This window comes from Penaeus chinensis, chromosome 32 (assembly GCF_019202785.1).
Source record: "Penaeus chinensis breed Huanghai No. 1 chromosome 32, ASM1920278v2, whole genome shotgun sequence".
NCBI classification, from domain to species: Eukaryota; Metazoa; Arthropoda; class Malacostraca; order Decapoda; family Penaeidae; genus Penaeus; species Penaeus chinensis.
The window spans coordinates 21,726,720-21,735,594 of NC_061850.1; positions in this window are offsets into that span (position 1 = coordinate 21,726,720).

The window sequence follows — 8,875 nt, forward strand, 5'->3', positions numbered from 1 at the left end:
TCATCCTCCCTCCCCCCTCCTCCCTCCCCTCTCCCCCTCCTTCCTTTCTCTCCCTCTCCCTCCCTTTCCCCTCCTTCCTCCTTTCCTCCCTCCCTCCCTCCCCCTACTCCCCCTCCTTCCTTTCTCCTCTCCTCCTTCCTTCTCCTCTCCCCTCCCTCCTCCCCTCGTCCCCCTCCTTTCCTTTCTTTCCTCCCTCCCTCCCTCTTCCCTCTCTCCCTCCTTCCTTTCCCCTCCTCCCTCCTTCCTTCTCCTCTTCCTCTCTCCTTCCCTCCCTCTCCCCTCTTTCCCCATCCTTACCTATCCCTCCTCCCCCCTCCTTCCTTTCTCCTTTCCCCCTCCTCTCCCTCCTCCCCTTTCCCCCTCCTTCCTTTCTCCTCCTCCTCCTTCTCCTTTCCCTCTTCCTCCCTCCCTCCCCCCTCCCCCCTCCTTCTTTCTCTCTTTTCCTCCCTCTCCTCCCTCCCCTTCTTTCTCCCTCCTTCCTTTCCCTCTCCCTCCTCCCCTTTCTCCTCTCCTCCTCCCCCCTTCCCCTCTCCCCCTCCTTCCTTTCTCCCTCCGCCTTCTTCCTTTTCTTCCTCTCCCCCCTCCCTCCCCTCTCCCCTCCTTCCTTTCTCCCTCCCCTCCTTCCTTTCGCCTCTCCTCCTCCCCTCCCTTCCCCTCTCCCCCTCCTTCTCTTTCTCCTTTCCTCCCTCCCTCCCTCCCCTCTCTCCCTCCTTCCTTTCTCCTCTCTCCCCCCTTCCTTTCTCCTTCTCCTCCGTCCCTCCCTTCCCCTCTCGCCCCTCCTTTCCTTCTCTCTCCCTCCTTCCTTTCTCCTCTCCCCCCCCCTCCCCCTCTCTCCCTCCTTCCTTTCTCCTCTCCCTCCTTCCTTTCTCCTCTCCTCCGTCCCTCCCTTCCCCTCTCCCCCCTCCTTCCTTTCTCCTCTCCCTCCCTCCCTTCCCTTCTGCTCCCCCCCCCCCCCCTACCTCCGACTTCCTGCATCCTCTCATCTTGCCTTTCTCCCTCAGGCGACCTTTTTTACCCCTTATGTCTACCTTCCCCTCCTCTCCCCTCCTTCCCTCCCTCCCCTCCTTCCCTCCCTCCCCTCCTTCCCCTCCCTCCCCTCCTTCCCTCCCTCCCCTCCTTCCCTCCCTCCCCTCCTTCCCTCCCTCCCCTCCTTCCCTCACTCCCCCTTTCCCCCTCTCCCCCTCCCCCGACTTTTCTCCCCCCCCCCCCCCCCCCGCTGTCGCCACGTCTCCCTACCCCAATAACCCTGTCCCTACCCCCCCCTCCCCCAATTCCCCCTCTTTCATCCCCTTCCTCTTTCCTCCCTCCTTCACTCACCCCTCCTCATCTTCCTTCACCCCCTCCTCGCCTCCTCCTCCTTACTTCTTCTTCATCCATCTCCTTCCCTTTGTCTTTCTCCCTTCCCCCCCCCCCCTCTATCCCTCTCCTTTTCTCCCTCTCTCCTTCCCCCCATCCTTCTCCTCCATCCCTCTTCTCCAACACCCCCCCTTCCTCTTTCCCCCCCTCCCCCAATCCATCCCCTCCTTCTCTTGCTTCTCCGATCCCTCTCCCCCTCATCTTTCTCCCCTATTTCTCGCCATCCCCACTTCCTCCTCTATCCCCCCCTCTCCCCCCATCCCCCTCTCCCCCTATCCCCTCTCCATCCCCCCCATCCTCCAAGCCCCCCCCCCTCTCTCTCCCTATCCCCTCTCCTCCATTCCGACCCTCTCCTCCCCCCCTCCCCCCTTCCTCCCCCTGACCCTCTACTCACCCCTCAACCCTCCTCACCCCCCCCCAACCCCCCTTCCTCTCCACATCATCTTCATCGCCTTTAGTTTTCCAAGAATTTTCCCTCCAAGTTTCCAGGTTGAATTTTGGGAGCCATTCACCCGCCTTGCCTCGATTCCAGGAATATATTCAATACCTTGTACTTAGAACCCCATCTTGTTGCGTCTTTCGATCCCGCCTGTTTTCTTTTTCTTTCTCTTCTTCTTCTTCTTCTTCTTCTTTGTCTTCTTCTTCGTCTTCTATGTTTATTTGTCTGTCTGTTTATTTGTCGTTGTTTCTTTGTCTGTTTGTCTGTCTGGCTGGCTGGCTGGCTGGATGTATGGATGTCTGGCAGTCTCTCTCTCTCCTCTCTCTCTCTCTCTCTCTCTCTCTCTCTCTCTCTCTCTCTCTCTCTCTCTCTCTCTCTCTCTCTCTCTCTCTCTCTCTCTCTCTCTCTCTCTCTCTCTCTCTCTCTCTCTCTCTCTCTCTCGTCTTTCTCTTCTTCTTCTCCTTCTTTCTTCTTCTTCCTCCTCTCTTCTCCTCCTCCTCGTCGTCTTCTTCTTCTTCCTCTTCTTCTCCTTCGTCTTCTTCTCCTTCTTCTTCCTTCTTCTTTCTCTTCTTCTTTTCTCGTTTTTCTTCTTTTTGCTCTTTTCCTTCTTCATCGTCTTCTCAATTTTCTTTTTCTCCTTCTTCTTTTTCTTCTCCCTCTTCTTCTACGTCTTCCTCGCCTTAGTATTATATTCAATATTATTATTATTATTATTATTATTATTATTATTATTGTTGTTGTTGTTGTTGTTGTTGTTGTTGTTGTTGTTGTTGTTGTTGTTGTTGTTGTTGTTGTTGTTGTTGTTGTTGTTGTTGTTGTTGTTGTTGTTGTTGTTGTTGTTGTTATTATTATTATTATCATTATCACTATTGTCGCTATTTTTCTCTCTTTTCTTCGCCTCTCTTTCTCCTTCTTTTGATCTATATCTTTATCATTATTATCCTTAAAAGATTCAATTATTTTATTAGTATTATCATCACACAACCTTTCCCTTTCTTGCCTCTACCTCTTTCTCTAATTTCTCCTCCCCCACTTCCGCCCCATTTTTCTCTCTCTCGCTTTTATATCCATCCTCCTCCTCCTTTTCAACTCTTCTCCTTCACCTCCTCTCCTTCCTGTCCTTCTCTTCATTTTTCCAATAGACTCTCCCCCTCTCCCCTTCGCCTCCTCTCCCCTTCTCCCCTTCTCCCCCTCTCCTTCTCTCTCCCTCTCCCCTCGCCTCCTCTCCTCCTCTCTTCCTCCCCTCATCTCCCCCTCTCCTCCTCTCTCCCTCTCCCCTTCGCCTCTCCCCCTCTCCCCTTCTCCTCCTCTCTCCCTCTCCCCTCTTCTCCTCTCCCCCTTTCCCCCTCTTCTCCTCTCCCCCTTCGCCTCCTCTCCCCCTCTCCCCTTCTTCTCCTCTCCCCCTTCCCTCCTCACCCCCTCTTCAATCTTCTCCTTTGCCTCTCCTCTTTCTCTGTTTATTCCACTTATTCTTCTTTCATCCGTTTCCCTTTGCTTTATTCGTCTTTTTTTCGTTTTCTTTTCTAATTATTCTTTGTCTCTTTTCCCCCCTGTCTATCTCCCTCCATCTTTTTTTTCTGTTTCTTTCCCCGTCTGTTTATTTTTTCTTTTATTTCTCTTCCATGTCTCATCTTTCTCTTTTATTTGTTATTTTTTGCTTTCTTTTTTGTTTCCCTTATTCCTCTTTCTGTTGCGTCCTCCTCTTCCTCTCCCTCTTTCTTAGCTTACATCATCCTCTTCTGCCTCTTCGCTTTATTGATTTTAAATATAACGACGTAGAAACTTGCCTTTAACATAAATTAAAACCTTAAAGTTTGTTTCTCTCTGTCAAAATCCACGGGAAAAAATCTTTCATAAAATGTGACTAGTTTTACCTAGTTTTTTTTTTCTTTTATTGACTTACTTAGTTATTTATCTATTTATTCGTTCCTTCATCTAACGTTTTCAGTGCTATTGACGCTGTGGTTATCATCATCAGCATTACCATTATCATTATAATATTCAAAATACCAAATTTCCACATGCTTGAAGGCAAAGCTACTTCCCAGCTCCGGTTGCCATCCGTGTGACCTGGCCCGTGACGTCATCAACCTCCCCCCTCCCCCCCCCTCCCCCCCCTCCCCCCCCCCCTCCACCGGATTCAAGAACGACGCAGAAGTGGCGGGAAAATGCGTCGCTGAAACCTGCATGGTCGCCGCTGATTCGTTGGTTCGTTTTCGCTCGCGTTTGGATGGCGATAATAATTTTTTTCTTTCTTTCTTTTTAATGCAGTTGGAGTATTTTTTTCTTTTTTTTATTTTTTTTTTTTTTTTTTCTTATATTTCCACTTCAGTCTGTGTGATGGAAGATGAGAATCTTAATCGCGTAAAAGGCTGGTTCGTTTCCGTTTGCATTTTTGATAATGAAGAGGATATTTTTTTTCTTCTTTTTTTTTTTTTTAATTCGAGATGATTTTGAATCGTGGTGAAGAATATAATTGTTGAACGTGTTTCTGTTTTGCATTTGTTTCTAAATAGAACGTATTTGTTGCGTTATAATCAGGGAAATAATTTTCATCTACTGAATGTTCACAGATCAGCTCTGTACATAAATTCTCGGCATATTTTCAATCTATGAAAAAGTATATAACTCTAATTCCTTTTCGGTGAAGATTTTAAACAAGTTATGGAAAGCTCATCTTTGAGATTGAATATTTAAGTGCGAATTCCAAGGTAGATCATGGATATATATATCAAATGTTTCTCTTTAGATGTTAAAGCGTAAATTTTATACAGTAGGGTGTCCAAAATCCACAAGTTGGAGGCAACGTCGATAAGTCTTCTTCTTCTCCTCCTTCTTCTTCCTATTTTACTTATTTTTCATCATCTTCATCTTTATCGTCTACTTCTCCTTCTTCATCCTCTTTTGCTTTTTTTTTTTTCTGCTCATCTTTTTCATCGCCTTTTTTTTCCTTCTTCTTTTCCTTCTTCTCCTTCTTCTCCTTCTCCTTCTCCTTCTCCTTCTTCTTCTTCTTCTTCTTCTTCTTCTTCTTCTTCTTCTTCTTCTTCTTCTTCTTCTTCTTCTTCTTCTTCTTCTTCTTCTTCTTCTTCCTCTTCTTCTTCTTCTTCTTCTTCTTCTTCTCCTCCTCCTTCTCCTTCTCCTTCTCCTTCTCCTTCTCCTTCTCCTTCTCCTTCTCCTTCTCCTTCTCCTTCTCCTTCTCCTTTTCCTTTTCCTTTTCCTTTTCCTATTCCTATTCCTTTTCCTTTTCCTTTTCCTTTTCCTTTTCCTTTTCCTTTTCCTTCTCCTTTTCCTTCTCCTTCTTCTTCTTTTTCTTCTTCTTCTTTACCGAAAATATGACCAACAGAACACATCTCAACACCAACAAAAACGAGCTACTGTTATTCTTCTTAAAGATATTCCAGTTTCTCTATCTTTTTTTTTCATCTTTTTTTGAATTGATTGCAGAGGACAGACCGCGGCCTTCAGTGGAGCACCGAGCTGGTTCTTCGGGAGGCCGCACAAGCTGTTCTGACATCGATCTGGTCGCGGCCTTTGAAGAGAAGGTGACGCTGCGGGTGTTAAGTTTTCACTTCCTTGTCAATTATTCTGTCAATTATGATTTGTCGGCAGCGGGGGGAGGGGGTGGTGCTGTGGGGGTGGGAAGATGGGATTTCCTTTGCTATTTTTTTTTTTTTTTATTATAGGTTACTTCAGTTTCGATGTGGTGATAAATGTCGGTGAGGCGAGATGGGATGCTTTTAACAGTGTTTCTGAGATAATATTTATACTCCTGTTGACTTTTTTGTGTGTGTATCTATACTTGCAATATCTGTAATGAGGACGTGTCTCGTACTCGTAGTATATTCAAATGTTTGGTTCCTGATGTGACTATTTCAATCTACCTTTTGCCCAAGCCACAGAGATCCAATCCAGCCCTCCAGGACTTGATATCGACCTCATCTCTCCTCTGTTTTTCATTTCATTTCATTTCGCTCTACGTTTCGTTTTCTCCTTTTATCTTAGTGTCTTTTAACCCGCTGTCTCTTTTCTCCTTTTATGTTTAGATTCCCTTATATTTTACAGCGTCTCTCCACGCGCACCCAAACCAAGGCAGATCTGATGTGAAGATAAACAGAGGCTATATACAGTACGCTGAATTCGGTCCAGTTGGCAACATCGCAAAAGCACATTTTCTTTATAGACCACAGAAAACGAATCTAAAATCCACAGAACCTCTTAAACGTTACAGTCACTGAGGTTAGAGAAGAAAAGTAACATTGATAGTCATCAATAAAAAACGTGAAAAAGAAGAAGAAAAAGAAAAAGAAAAAGAAGAGAAAGAGGGAGAGAGACAGAGAGAGAGCGAGCGAGAGAGAGAGAGAGAGAGAGAGAGAGAGAGAGAGAGAGAGAGAGAGAGAGAGAGAGAGAGAGAGAGAGAGGGGGGGGGGAAGAGAGAGAGAGAAAGAGAGAGGGGGGGGGGGAAGAGAGAGAGAGAGATAGACAGACAGAAAAAACAACAGACAGACAGAGGCAGAAGGCAGTCACACACGCAAACAGACCGACAAACAAACAGACAGACAAAGGCAGACACACACAAACAGAGAGAGGCAGCAGGCAGAAACACACACTCAAACAGACATACAGACAAACAGACAAACAAAGGCAGACACACACAAACAGACAAACAGAAAAAGGCACTCACACACACACACACAGACAAATCCCTCTCAAGGCCACGGACTCCCGAGACGAAGCCAAAGGTCCTGGCATGGAATCGGGTCCAAGGGCATCACGCAGTCCCACTTCGCCTGATTTATGCCCTTCGTCGAGCTGATGGGAGAGGGGGGAGGGGGTGGGCGGGGAGGGGGGAGGGGGTGGGCGGGGAGGGGGGAGGGGGAAGCCGGTGAGATAGGGTGGTTGGGGGGGGGGTCCTCGCAACTATGGTCTGGGGGGAGAAAGTGGGTCTTGGGAGTTAATGATGGAAAATAGAAGTAAATGTGATAGATAGTAATAAAATGGTGGATAAGAGTATATATTTATAAACATCTGTATTCCTGATCTCTTTTTTTTTTTCTTTCTTTCTTTTTCTTTATTATCACTTCTTTACTAGTTCTCTTCCGTTCCTAACTTATTTTTCTGGATTCGTTTCTTCCTTTTCCTCCTCCTCTTTTTCTCTTCTTCTTTCACCTCCTCCTTCTCTTATTCTTCTTTTCCCTTTCCTCTTCCTCCTTTTCACCTTTTCCTCCCCCCCCCCCCCTTTCATCCACATCTCCGTCTCTATTTCTTCTTCTTTGTCTTCTATTTTATTTTATTCCCTTCGTCCTCTTCACTCCCTTCTCCTCTTTTTGTCTTAATCTTCTTATATTATTCTTATTCCTTCTTCGTATAAGCAACATTACACAGAGAGAGGAATGTTGCCATAAAAAGTTCCCCCGACTTGAGAAGCAAGATGTTGCCATACGACGTTCCCTAATTTACGAGACAAAACGACCTGGGTACGAACATAACCCTTTTTTTTCTCTCTCCTTTCGTATTTTTTTCTTATTTTTTTTTTTTTTTTTCCCCTTCATCGTCTTCTAAGATGTTCTCCATTGTTTACCTGTCTCGGGGATGGATTACTTTTCGACGGCACACAACTCCGAATGAAGAATTGATTTGTAGAGAGATTTCGTCTGAAGGAAACCTGGTCGAGGGAGAGAGAGAGGGGAGGGGGGGGGGGGAAGATAGATAGATAGATAGATAGTTAGAATAGAAAGAGGAGAGAGAGAGAGAGAGGAGAGAGAGAGAGAGAGAGTAGAGAGAGAAGAGGAGAGAGAAGGAGGAGGGGGAGAGGGGGGGAGAGAGAGGGAAGAGGGAGGAAGAGAGGGGGAGGTGGGGGAGGAGGGAGGAGGGGGGGGAGGGAGAGGGAGAAGAGGGAGGGTTTAGGGGGGGGAAAAGGGGGGTTTTGTTTTTTGTTTTGTGTTGCCTTTTTCTTCGCCCATATGTTCTTCTCTTCCTCTTCGCTCTCTCTCTCTAAACGTGCCTTAACTAGCCTATATAGTTATTACATGTGCTTTCGTAAACTGCGATTCATCCCCTGCTTCGTCAACTGAGTAGGATAACTTTATTCGTTTTTTTGTATATTGCCCAATTAAGTAATTATCCAATTTACCTAATTTTATATAATTTTATTTCGTGTTCTTAATATAAAGCTGCCTTGAGTCTGCCCCCGTTCGTCGCTTTTGTGTGTTATTGTGTTCTTTAACATCATTATTTCTATGCTTTCTATTTACGAGAGTATGCAAAATTAATTAATTTGAGAAATTTATTTTAAATTTACCCATCTCTCGTCTCTCAGTCTCGTCCCACATCTCTCTCCCCGTCCAGATGTCTCCAGCATTCTCTCTCTCTTCGCTCAACGTTCAGTCGTCACATCATCGTCTATCTCACACTCTATCCTGACTCTCCTTCTCGTCGAGAACCTCACATCTCTGAGAAGTCATCTTAACTCTCATCTCTCTCACTCAATCTCTTGTCTCTCTCCTCTCTCCGTCTCCGTTCGTCTCAACTACCTCATCATCCCTCTCTCTAATTCTTCAACCTTGTCATCTCCTTAATCATCAATCCTCTCATCAGTCGTCTCCATCTCTCTCGCTCGTCTCATCTCTCTTGACTCTCTCTCTCTCTCTCGTCTCTCTCGAATCGCCTTACGTCAATCCGCTCTATCCTCTCCCTCACTCTCTCTCTCTCTGCTCCTCCCCTTTCTCTCTCCACTCCTTCTCGCGTCTCAACACTCGGACCGTCATCCTCCTCTCCCAACACTCTCAACTCCTCTCCGTCTCCTCATCTCTCTCACTCTCTCTCTCATCATCTTAAACTATCTCTCTCTCTTCTCTACTCTATCTCATCATCTCAAAACATGAAACCGATCTCCTCCCAAACTCCCTCACTCAATCAGACTCTCTTCTCTCCTATCTATCTACTATCAATCTCTATCTATCTAAGATCTATCATCTTCTTTCCTCCTTCTCTTACTCTCTCTTCTCAGATAAGAGCTCCCCTACGTTCTAATACCTCCCCCCCACACCCCCTTCTACCTCCTCAAAATCCTCACCCCCCCCC